Source organism: Halichoeres trimaculatus, unplaced genomic scaffold (assembly GCF_033239565.1).
Source record: "Halichoeres trimaculatus isolate MK-OKI-2021-1 unplaced genomic scaffold, fHalTri1.1 fHalTri1_scaffold_18, whole genome shotgun sequence".
Lineage (NCBI taxonomy): Eukaryota > Metazoa > Chordata > Actinopteri > Labriformes > Labridae > Halichoeres > Halichoeres trimaculatus.
Genome location: NW_027437196.1, coordinates 22,861,290 through 22,874,686, shown reverse-complemented (window position 1 = coordinate 22,874,686; position 13,397 = coordinate 22,861,290).

Genomic DNA, 13,397 nt, shown 5'->3' with positions numbered 1-13,397 from the left:
TATTTTGTACCTTTTGTACTAAAAATTGCTTGATTATGAACAAATGTAAAATAGATGCCAGTGACTATTGAACAGTATTTTAGCTTCAAAACGATCTTGAAATCCTTACAACGCAAAGCTATTTAACACAAATTAAGATTATTTTATCTTTACATAAATATTAAGATTTTCAGTTTTCGAAAAATTGATATTTTACTTTTAGTTGAGGACAAGAGACTAATTCATGTAACAAAAAAAAGGAATTTGTAACTTTTATTCTTTGGGGCTACTTATTTTTGTCAGGGAACAGATAAAATGGTGATATATTTCACAGAAAATAACAACTGCTCTGACGACTGTACCGTGTGGTTAAATTTACTGTAGATTATTGACTGGTCCTTTTTTCCTCAGTGTTGTGCTGATACTAAAATTATCCCAGTGTAAATTCAGTCTGCTGTCTTTATTTCCAGCTGCAGCTCAGTTTCCCCACAGGCCTCATTACAGTAACATCCATATTATCGTGTTAGCTGTCTGAACAGTCACTCCCTATCCCAGCCTGACGTCCGCCGCCTGCCCGCTCGCTGTTTGTACACCAGAGGGCTGCTTTCCTCTCCGTGTTGTCCTGTGGTTTTTATCCCTCTCACCTCCTCACCTGGCTGCCGGCCTGTTGGGCTGCCAGCCTCAGATGGTTAATTATCTCTTGTCTGAGCCGTGATCACCTCCCCTGGGGCCCTGCAGCAGAGCGCTAACGTATCAGAGAGGCAGCCTATTGAACTTCTTCCCAGCCCACCGGGGTGTCAGACCACCTGGCTAATAACGATTCATGCAGCTGCCAATCCGGCTGAGCCTCACCATCAATATTCCTGTCTGCTGAGTTACATCAATTAAGAGACACGGATCTGAGCATTGAGACGCAGGACAAATATCATTCCCTGGTTTCATATCCTGAACAGAGAGAACGGAAAGCTGAGTGTGTAGGTTTTCCCATGTGGTGATGAGAAGACAGGAAAAGATCACTGCTGTACAACATCAGTGTTGCTAACAAGTGATAGTTGCTCCAAAAACATGAATATGATTTCAGTGACATCACCCACAGGTATCTGAAGAGGCTTGGTGGTTGCCATATTGGAAAGGCTGATCTACATAGAAGCAGGAAAAGAGGTGAAGACAACCGGCACAACTGACTCATAACTGTGGCTCACACTGTAGCAATGCGAGCAGTAATGAGCTTGGTTGACAACTGTACGGTCAAAACAGTAGAAGAAGAAGGAGTAGAAAAATCAACCCCAGCAGCTGAAGAATGAGTCGTTGGCTCATGTGGAGCAGTGAAGAAGTAAAGTGTCTAATCGAAGTGTCTTGACGCAGTTGAAAAAACTACATATGTTAATTATACAGCACACGCTAGTACATGAGCCAGATAAACGCTGTAACGCAAATTAGCTACACACGTTGATGCTCCATGGCTGTTCCCTGTGGAAAGAGGGTAAGAACATGAATGAATGAATGAATAAAGATAGGAAAACTGTCCACCTTTCGGGTATGATTTCTGACTAATGACGGAAAGAATTAATCGCATGTGGCTTTTGTTTACAACTTTGCACCACAACAGACTTTTGCCTTGTTAACACAAACGAACCAAGTGACAACAGCTACAATTGTATCATTTTTGCCCCTGAATCGGATCAAAGCAAACGAGCCACAGGTGTGAATATACCCTTAGACTCATTTGTATCATCGGGTTCAAGTCTGATGTTACTGCAGAAGGACCAGGGCTTAGCATCTTACCAGGAACCGAGGGCTCTGTGTCTTGGCTGGATGGACTCTCAGTAGTGGGGATGGATGGATGACAGTAGTAGGGCTGGTTGTCCCAACAGGCTTAGTTTTCTTAATTAAACAACTTTTTATGTTTCTATCGCTCTTCTTTTCCCTCAGTTTGTTGAGTTTCTTTTCTGTTTCAGTTGGTCAACTCTGATGCCCAGGTAGCTCACAATTTTAAAAGACATTCAACTTAGAGCAGTGAACAAGTCCCACCTGAGCTCTGTCTCTTATTGGTTTAGACCACGGTATGAGTGGGACTTTGGTCACAGGATAACTCAGAGAGATAATAAAGTTGCGAATGGCAATGAAGAAAATTATTTACAAAAATCACACAAAGTTGTTTTTGGTTTACTCATGGAATGCAATCAGGGCTGTTTCTAGCTTTGTGGGGGGCCCAATGTGGGATGCTGTTTTGGGGCCCCTAGTTTGTCAAAAAACAATGGAGAGATTCCTAACCCTTTAGATGATTCATGATGTCTTTTTTAAATGGATGTGTGTGTGTTTTTTGGTGTTTGTGTCGCCAGCCTCAAGTGGGCACTTGTGTAAAGTATTTTATAACGCTTTGGTATTGGTGTTTCATTTTAAGAACAGAGCTTGCTGCTTGGTTACACATGGGTAAACAGAGAACGGTATGTTGCTAAACTGTGATCACCAGTCTAAACACACGTTTTGTTTTGTGTACGCTCATATACAATGTAAACCAAAGATATAGTTATTACTTGTTGCAGGTTTATTGGAAGTGGTAATAACACAATGTAACAGAGTGATTTGGGACCAATAAAAACATAGACACTGGTTCACTTCTTATAAATCACCACAGTAAGTTGTGCTGAATGGCTAAACTGATCCTGAACCTGAGTGTGTTAAGTTCTGGATAAGAGATCAACAGGTATAAAAGCAGAATCTCCTGACCAAAATGAAGATCCTGTCAACGATGGTGTGTGGATTGTCAGAGGCAGAGACGACTTTTACTGAGAAGAAAGACTTTTTTGAGATAGATGCCATTTGATTATTTATTATTACTATTATTTAATTATTTGTATAGCACTTTAAAAAACATAATTTACAAAGTGCTTTGACAAGCATTCAGCACAAAGTAATAAAACACAAACAATGAGCACAATAAAGTAAAAAAAAAAGCACAGCTTAAATTAAGACTAACAGAGAGAGACAATGTAAAAAGACATGAGGTGAAAAGGTCCTTTCCAATAATTTAGTACTTTATAGGAACCCAGACAATACAAGAACCCTGCAGCCTAAAAAGAGACCATGAGGACCAGACATAAAAAAACATAAAATCAGCAAGAATAGGAAACGCAATTAAAAAAAAAGGGATGAAAGCAGAAATCAGGTCAGAAAATATAAAAAGATGAAATGAACAATGATGATAAAATTACAAAATAATAAAAAATAAGTGGCGATAATAAAATACAGTAATAAACTGATCTCCCTGAGAACATCTTACATGAAAGATAGTACTGCAAATTAGGGCTGTGCGATTATGGTAAAAATAAGAATCCCAATTATTTTAAGTGATATTGAAATCACGATTAATATACACAATTATTCATTTATTCAAAAACTTCAGTACTGATTTAAACACAACTTTAAAGAACCAGTAAGTGGCACATACAGTATTATTGATACACATAAGTCACACACACTCGCTGTGGCTGCACATGGAACACAGAAGAGCTATGAAGCACAGGAACTTGCATACATCTACACTGTGTGGCATATTAATTGTTTTTCTTTGATTATATCGTTTTTATGATTGTCAGATGGCAAAATTGAAATCACGATTAAAATCCAATTAATTGTCCAGCCCTACTGCAAATGCCTTATTAAGTCAACCCGAGTAACAGCGAGAGATCCCGGATGTTGATGCAACTAGTACAAAACAAAACAGTCACCTCCTCTTCATATCACCACTGCAGAGTTAACATAGAGCAACCACCGCCCTCACTTCAAGGCTCAATATAAAACTGTAGTTCTCACAAAGAAATGAGCTTTAAAGATCTACACTGGGCTTTCTACTGAACTGTGGACATTGATTCTGCTGTCACATCCGGCCTTTTTAAAATTAGGCCTAACGGAAATGTGGGGCTTCGGGGATGACCTTTGGTCTTCTTGCACTGACTTCATTCTTAAACACCAGAGGTTGCTGCTGGGTCAAAACACCTGTAAACCAGCTGATGTAAACAAAAGGATATGACTTTGTGGAGTTGTTCATGATCAGGGAATAGTGCCTCGATCTTCACTAATGTACACATTCACTGATGGAAATAAATGTTAATGAACATAAATGAGCATTTCATCATAAAATCATAATTGGGAGAGAAATAAAAATTTAATTGTCTTAACTGAAGGAAAGTAATTAGCATCATTTTTCTAATAAAAGCATAATGCATCGGTAGCAACAACTTCTGGCTGTCAGCCTACAAATACAAATTTCTCTCATAACCTTTGCAAGTTTAATGTCTACCTTGGGTTGCTTTGCATTGCCAACAGCAGTTTTAGTATGCAAGCAGGAAAAAAAAGAGCAAACTCTGGCTAATTTGTTACTCTGCTTAGATTTACATTCCCCGGCCCTGGGAACAGCCGCTCGCCTGCTCCGGCCCATTTGTTCAGCACTTAATAAATTGCATAGCAGGTTCAGAGAGGTGAGATGATTGATCACTAGATACGCTGCTCCCTAGCAGCAATATTTGTCTACGGACGCAGGGAGAATTAGCAATAACTATGTATTTGGGAATTTGACTTTCACAGATGGCATAACTAGGGCGATGAAAGTGCTTTTATTAAATGCAATGAGGCTTTGCTGCGGTTTAGGAAAATAGTTTTACAAGCACACAGAGATGCAGAGAGGACTTAATACTTAGTCATCAAATAGAGTTAAATAAATTACTTGAGCCTTATGATCAAATTTATACTGTTAGGCAGTGTTTCCCATTAATTAATGAGACTGTGGCGGCCCGCCACAGTCTCATTTGGCCCCGCCACAGTCTCATATGGAGACAAAAATACGATCCGTCACTCTGTCAGACCATTACACAGCTGTACTTTCCTACCGCACGTAAACAAGCGAGAACAAGAGTGCGCGCGCACTGGTCACACTCGTAGACGTCACTCTTTACCTGTTACGTTTGGCGCGAACCAGATTCCAGCGAAGTTAGAGCGAGGCGTCTGACTCTAAGGTACGTGTAACTTCTTTTTTGGGCATTAGCGGCCATGCTAACTGCGGCCGTGGACACAGTATCTCACTGCGCTGTCTGCCTCCCTTCTTGGGAAGAGGAACGGCTGCACCGCGCACGTCTCGGTTCAAGAGTTTCATTATCACTGCGCATTCAGAGTCAGTGTCAGGCACACAGGACAATTACCTGTACGATACCAACGAGCTGACGCGGCTTATTATTTCATAGTCTCCTCTCCTGGGGCCTACATTTATTAAAGCGTGTAAAAGTCCTCTTAAGTTTCACTTACGACGAAAAGGCAAAACGTGGATACCACCAACATTCTTTTCAGATCTATCAAACTCTGCATACACACGGCTGCACGCTATTCTCCGTGATAAATCACACTGCGACGAGAAAAGCTTGAATGTGGTGAGCACGCCTCCTTTCCCACCTTCAGCGTGCCCGAACGTAACCATATATGGTCAATGCAAATCAGTACGTGCATATTAAGTAGCCATGTGCTACTGCGATTTTTGTACTGACGTCAGCGTAAGACGGTGAACACCACAGACGGAGAGAGCATGGAGGAAGCTGAATTTCTCTCAAAGCCAGATACACAGAAATATCAGGAAATATCAGTCAGAAAATGATCTTGCATTGATTTAGGCTTCATTTTGTGATGAAGTGGGCTGCAGCAAATTTAGGAATCTTTATTTATTTAGACTATTTTCTGCAGTCACTGTAGAAAAAAAACAGAATGAAAACACTACACTCCCAAATCCAAATAAGGGAGCAGAGAGAAGAAGAATCGTAATCAGACCCTTTATCCCAAAAAATATTTTTTGGTATGTTAAAACAATATAAAGGGTTTCCACTTTGCCTCCCTTTCACCTACTCACATCCTGGTGCTCTCTTTTCTTCATCAGCTTCAAACACACACCTCGTTAACTCAGGTGAGAGAATAAGGGTAGGCTACAGTCTCAGTAGCCTGATGACGGATCACAGATCACGGAAAATAGTGTAAATAATCTGTTGTTGAAATGTTGTTCAGTAAATTGTTCAAAATATTGTGAGAGAGTGAGTTTTTGGTTTTGTTTCTGAATCAAATTGAAAATATTTCTGATATGCCTTTGTAAGTTCTTATTTATCAGTGTATGTTCATGTCCATGGTCCCACACTGCACTTACTGTAAGGGCGATACATCGCGCTTAAAAACGTACACACACAGTTAAACCGCCGAGGGTCAGAGACTCCCCCACCACAGTCTCCTAAAATCCTGTGGGAAACACTGGTTAGGTGTTTCTTTACAGACTACATTTCCTTCTTCTCTCTCAGAGTTTGGAAGTGATGCCAGGGATAAATGAATTTCACCTTACTCATTCAAATGAAGGGCTCAGTAATCAGGGTAATTGCAGATAATAACCCCGGCCTGCACTGTAGGGCCTGGTGTGTTCAGCCTGCACATCCTCCTTTCTCTCTGCTGCTGCCATTAACAGAGAGCAGCTCTGAGGCATTCCCCACTGTTCGACATGATTAAGACAGCTCTGACTCCTTACATACCACCCAGAGAGGCATGTTCAGAGTCAGAGGGTATCTATGCCATGGCTTTTTACAGCATAAACTCACATTATTCAGAGGTGATTATTATTGTTTCCCTAAAAAGTAACAGCAGATGAGGAAGACGTTCAAAAAATCAAATGTTTAAAAATATTTCATCATAGAGTTCAGTGAAAGGGTTCTTAGCAACTTTTTGTCTGACCTCTCCGCCCCCATTCAGGGCTTTATGTTAAACGTTAATACTGCTCCATTATTTCCTTTTTGTGACTTTTATTCATAGATAAAAAAAAAATAAAAATGGTGTCAATTGTTGGTTAAATATCATCCTATTTACTGGATGGACTGACAAAGTGGGTGTTCTGATTTCCCATATTTTCTACAGTTCTGTAGTTTTGACAGACACTTTTGTCGAAAGCGACGTACAACACAAGCAAGAATTTAGACAGAAGGACAAACCTAGTTAGTGTGGACCAGCTCTATACCCTCAGCAGGGTCCTCGAGGGTGCATGGGTGTTTGCCCGACCTGTCCACATGTGTTTTGTGGATTTGGAGAAGGCATTCAACCGTGTCCCTCGGGGACTCCTGTGGAGGGTCCTCCGGAAGTATGAGGTGTCGGACTGCTTGTTACGAGCTGTCCGTTCCCTGTACGACCAGAGCTTGGTCCGCATTTCTGGCAGTAAGTCGGACTCGTTTCCAGTGTGGGTTGGACTCCGCCAGGGCTGCCCTTTGTCACTGATTCTGTTCATAACTTTTGTGGACATAATTTCTAGGCGCAGCCAGGGTGCCGAGGGGGTCCGGTTTGGTGACCTCAGGATTGGATCGCTGCTTTTTGCAGATGATGTGGTCCTGTTGGCTTCATCATGCCGTGACAACTCTCTCTGGATCGGTTCGCAGCCGAGTGTGAAGCGGCTGGGATGAGAATCAGCACCTCCAAATCCCAGTCCATGGTCCTCAGCCAGAAAAGGGTGGAGTGCCCTCTCCAGGTCGGGACGAGATCCTGCCCCAAGTGGAGGAGTTTAAGTATCTCGGGGTCTTGTTCGCGAGTGAGGGAAGGATGGAGCGAGAGATCGGCAGGCGGATTGGTGCAGCGTCTGCAGTAATGCGGACTCTGCACAGGTCTGTCATGGTGAAGAGGGAGCTGAGCCGGTAGGCGAAGCTCTCTGTTTACCGGTCAATCTTCGTTCCCACCCTCACCTATGGTCATGAGCTTTGGGTGGTGACCGAAAGAACAAGATCGCGGGTACAAGCGGCCGAAATGAGCTTCCTCCGTAGGGTGGCCGGGCTCTCCCTTAGGGATAGGGTGAGAAGCTCGGCTTGGAGGAGGAGCTTGGAGTAGAGCCGCTGCTCCTCCGCGTTGAGAGGAGCCAGATGAGGTGGCTCGGGCATCTGATGAGGATGCCTCCCGGACGCTTCCCTGGTGAGGTGTTCAGGGCGTGTCCCACCGGGAGGAGACCCCGGACACACTGGGGAGACTACATCTCTCTCGGGAACGTCTCGGGATCCTCGGTCAGAGCTGGACAAAGTAGCTAGGGAGAGGGAAGTCTGGACTTCCCTGCTGAGGCTGCTGCCCCCGCGACCCGACCCCGGATAAGCGGTAGAAGACGGACGGACGGACGGACGGAGGGACGGAAAAACCTTGTTAGTGCAACAAGTGCTACAAGTTATTTGGCTGCAGGTGCTGCCATAAAGTGCAGTTTTTGTGTATTTGTTTGTTTGTTTTAATATGAATTCAAAGAAACAATGCTGGATATTTGAACTAAAAGTGCGGAGATAATCAAACCTCTGCATATTTATATGTTGAAGAAATCCCTGAAACTGTCTGTAAACTGATCAAAACAGTCTTTTTTAAAAGATAAATGATATTTTCATATCTTACCAAGGCTTGCTGAAGTGGTGAGATCACCTCATAAGGTTCTAATAACTGGTTCATGATATTTTGGATTGGAGGGCCTCAAACACCAAGGCCTGTCCATAGCTCCGCCCCCAATAAGCTTCCAGAACTCAAATCTAAAACTGATTTGTTTGTTTCTTTTTTTTTTTTTTTATAAATTATGTAAAGCTATCACAAGGGTACCACAGTGAGCGTATGAACACAAAATAAATAAATGAATAAATAAATAAATAAAAACAAATAAATAAATAAATATTGACAGGCACTCTGAAACCTGGAAGAAAATGTCATTGGAATAAAGAAAAAAATGTACAAAGAAGAGTCTCATATTTTGTCACAATCTTTACAAATTAACTTTTTATTTGCACTTTACTCACTGACATTTCTTTAATAAATGTTAACCAAAAATCTATTTTTCTATCAGTTGTCTGTAAAAGCAGATATTTTCATATTTCACTCAACGTTGTCTCTGCTTTGTTTCTTCAATCCAGCTTTCAGTCTACAAACCTGGAATTTTCACTTCCACAGACAGCACATTATTTTACATGCAAATTGTAGCAGCTGGACACATTTCCATTTTAAAGAATAAGCATCCCAAGTACGTTCATGAAATAATGATAGAGGGTGTAACACACTGAGTTAGAGTAAAGTGGAATTAATACTGACTGAGCGGTATTATTTCTGAGAAACATAATCACCCTGTTTCACAAATTTAAGTTTAAGCAAACAATTTAAATCAACTTTATCAACTCAGACACATTACACCGAGTAAAATTGGTGTGATTATTTTCCTGGGTTCCGGTTTCAGATATAATTCAGGAAGAAAGTCTGAGATGTAAATTATGGGAAGACTGAGGTGGCTCATGATGCAAACTGGAAAAGCGAGCAGCTCATCAGTATTTCCTTTTCCTCCCAGTTCTGCTCGTGGATAGAAACACCATCACAAGTCTCTTTCAACATGAATACCAGCCTCATGCCGATGCTCTGACCGGGTCGTGAACTTCCTGGTATCTTCTCCAAACAGACATCCCCGTAAATGGCAAAATGTTTGAAATCCCTCCGCTCAGTTTTCTCGTGCCATATGAGAAGAGTTTTTTTTTCCTTCAGTGCTACCACTCCCCAAACCTCACCTTTTATCTGGTCATTTAAAATTCATAAAATGTGACTGGATGATTACTTTAACACATTCTGCCTTTGACCTCCTGTCGCTTAATTATCATAAAGCTGCACAGAGGAGAAGGAGCCTTCGCCTCCGTCTTTGTGCTGCTGTAATTGCATCCTTAATTTTTTTGGGGAGGTGAGGAACACTGATACAGCAGCTCCGGCCTGATGTCTCTGTATTATGGTTACTAGAGGAGGGAAGGCCACCATAAGAAACAAGCAGCAGCCCACCATATGCAGGAAATTTCACATTAAAAAAATTCACGAAGAGACAAAAGTGCAGCCTTTACAGGACAATAGGTATGATCATGAGAAAAAGCCAAGAAATGCCCAAAATTAATTTAATTTGCAGGAAAATTAACCTAACACTGTAATGTGAGTTGCTGAATCAAAAATTTTTAAACAAAGTTGTGATTTTTTTTAAAACACTTGTAGACCAAAAATTGTTTTTGCAAAGAAACCATTTATTTTATTGAACCTGTTAATCTTTATTTATTCAAGATCAGAAATTTAAGATCAGTGGTCAGAAATTTATTTTTTGCTAGGTTTGTCCCTGTGTATAAACCGATAATAATGTGTAGCGTTCTCCAAAGACTCATATGGTCATTGTTCACTTCACTTTCACTGTGCTATCTCAGATTTCCCAGAATTCCCTTGGCCTCTCCAACAGTTGAGCAGTTAGAACCTGGAGTAAATCCCATATAACCTTGTCAAGGTTGAGCTTTTGAAGATAACAAGATTCTGTAGCGATAGTAACCACATAGATAAGAAATATACATTTTATAATCAAATATTGATTTTTTTTTTCCATCTAGTTTTCACGTGTGACATCAGATTGACTTTGCAGGACAGAAAAGAATCATATTTTCTGACTGGGGATTGGGAAACAGCAGGATGTCTAGATTTGGAGGGAAATACCAGAATAAATGAGCATATTTGATTAATGATGATAAACTATTCATTTTTACTCATCACATGTGAACTTTGCCTCTCAGCAGGGGGCGGTGTTTTGTTTCCTCACTGATTCAATCTGTGAGATGCATATTGATCAAGCAGGACATTAGCTTAATGTCACAGAGTAATTCCTAAAGGTCTTTGGAAGATTTTAACTGATATAAATAGAAGATAGTGTTCAGCTGTAACTTATCAGCCTTGATCACTGATTATCAGCTGTCTCGTTTGGTCTGCTGCTTCTTTTTTTAAATCGTGCAATTGGCAGATTTTGCTGTTTGGTTGTAAAAAATGTGTTTGGTGTTTTATCAATAAAACTATAGCTGGATTAATCACCGCTCAGTCAGCCAATCCCGGTCAACGACACCCTCTAACTCTGCCTGCAAACCTCCAGCATGTCATATACAGAGGATGTTTTAAATCTTCTAATGATGGCGAGTCTGTTATCTTGATTGTTCGCTGTGAAGTGGCCAATAACATCAGTCTGGACTGTCTTAAGCCAAACCTTTACTCACTGAAGGATTTATGTGTTGTTTTATATTGTGTGTCCAAGCTTGAGCAAACAGCAATGCGTGATGATATCAACACTATCATCAACCAGCAGGAGCCCTCTCCTTTACGAAGCAACAAGCAGCACATGTTGTAGGATGAAACTCCAGGAGGTCTGCTGTCATATATTTAGATATATAAACAGAGCTGTCAGTTCAACAAAATGATTCCAAGAGAGCAAGAAAGGAGGGAAATCAAAGAACTGGTCATAGGGATGGGTACTGAATTAGGTAATTTTATAAGTACCAGGCAAATTCTATCAAAAGTACCAGGTACTGATTCACGTTAAATCAAAACATACCATGTTGAGGTACCTAAATGCATCCCTGTGACTGTGAGGAAGTGGAAGAGTAGGCGATTTTCCATGCTGAACATGAACACAACTCTGTGAGGTTGTACCGTTGAGTACTGGTACCGATTGCCAGGTACCAGGCATCAGGCATCGTATTGTATTAAATGTGAAAGGTACCCATCCCTAACTGGTCACACCTGTTGCTTGTTTGCTGTGTTCTGATTCAGGGGCACAAAAGACACAATTGTAGCTGTTGTCACTCGGTTTGCTTTTGTTCACAAGGCAAAAATCTGTTGTGGTCCAAAGTTGTGAACAAGTGCCATATGCGATTGATTTTTTTTTTTTTTTTTTTTCATTGGTCAGAAATCATACCCGCAAGGCGGGGAGTTTTCTTATCTTCATTCAATCATTCATGTTCTTACCCGCTTTCTACAGGAAAGAACAGACATGGAGCATCAACAACATGTGTGGCTAGTTTGCATTACAGCGTTTATCTACCAGTGTGCGCTGTATGATCAACATATGTAGTTTTTTCAAGAGTCCCCACTGCGTAAAGGCCCTTAGTAAGGCACTTTACTTCTTCACTGCTCCACGTGAGCCCACAACTCATTTTCCTCAGTTCTTCAGCCTCCTCTTCTGCTGCTGTGGTTGATTCTTCTACTCCTTCTTCTTCTATTTTTTTGGACTGTACAGTTGTCAACCCGGCTCATTACTGCCCCCATCACTACAGTGTGAGCCGCAGTTATGAGTCAGTTGTGCCGGTTGCTGGGGCGGTTGTGTTCTCACTGCACAGGAACTGCTACAGGGCTCGAATGGAAGCAAGCATCCGAGAGTGATTGCTGTGTTCACATATGCCCAAACAAACCAGGGTTTCAGGGTGGACTGCTCACTGTTTCGAAACAACTGCCCCAAACGATCCATGTGTGATACACCCTTAGTGATGTCTGTCTTCAAACCATACTGGGGTTTGAACTAGGGCTGCACGATTATCGCAATCGCAATCGCAATGTCAGCACACGCAATTATGTAATCGCAAAAGAGGATATCGCAATCGCAATCGCAATGTCAGCACATGCAATTCAGATTTTTCTCCATGATAACCAAGCAAGCGTGTAGACTCATCATGACACAACTTTTTTTATTAAATCGCAAGCACAATCGCAATCGCAATATTGTCCACCTAATCGCAAATCGCACCTTTTCCCCAAATCGTGCAGCACTAGTTTGAACTGCCAACTCTCTCAGAGCAAATGTGGCCCATCTTTCAGGGGTCTGGCAGCAAGCATTCAAGGAGAAAAGCCAAATAATTCATGTTGAGAAGTACAGTTGTTTGAACAGTTCAACATTGTTTTTTTCTTTTTTGTGGAACACCTAAAGTGGCCCCCTTGTGAGAGCATTGGATGCTCAGAACCCCTTGGGTAAGATGGGTTTGAGACTGCTGTCGTAAGAACAATGCGATGACAGACAAGCAGCTTGGATGTTCTCGTTAAGCCAACAACTTGTGCCTTTGCTTGTTGTATCTGCAAAGCCTTTGTGTGGATGCATCACAGGAGAGGACAACACAACTCTTGTTGACAGTTATCACGACGAGTAAGCAATGAGCTCAGTCATACAAAGAAGTAGACGAGATAAATTGAAATTTATTGTACATTGTGCAAACTGGTGTTGATCACAAAATGTTGAAAATTATTCCCTTAGAATGAAACACAAAAAAGACAATCACAGTGATATATAAAGTAGGGGTAACAAAGAGAGGCTGTGTGTGTTAAACCCCAACTGTAACCAGAAGATGTTCCCTAAGAAAAGATGAGCAGGAACAGGCAGAGGAGCATTTATCAGCCTCTCAAATAGTTCTCAGAGCGCTTCTCCAACATAACCAGGCAGCCTGAGGTTGAGATTTGTAGCCTTCTAGTGTAAATGAGGTTTATGTCGAAACAAGTCTGCAATCAACACCAGGACAGGATCCAATTACTCATCTCCCTCTGTCTGTCACAGATCACAGCCCTGCAGGAGAATTATAGGC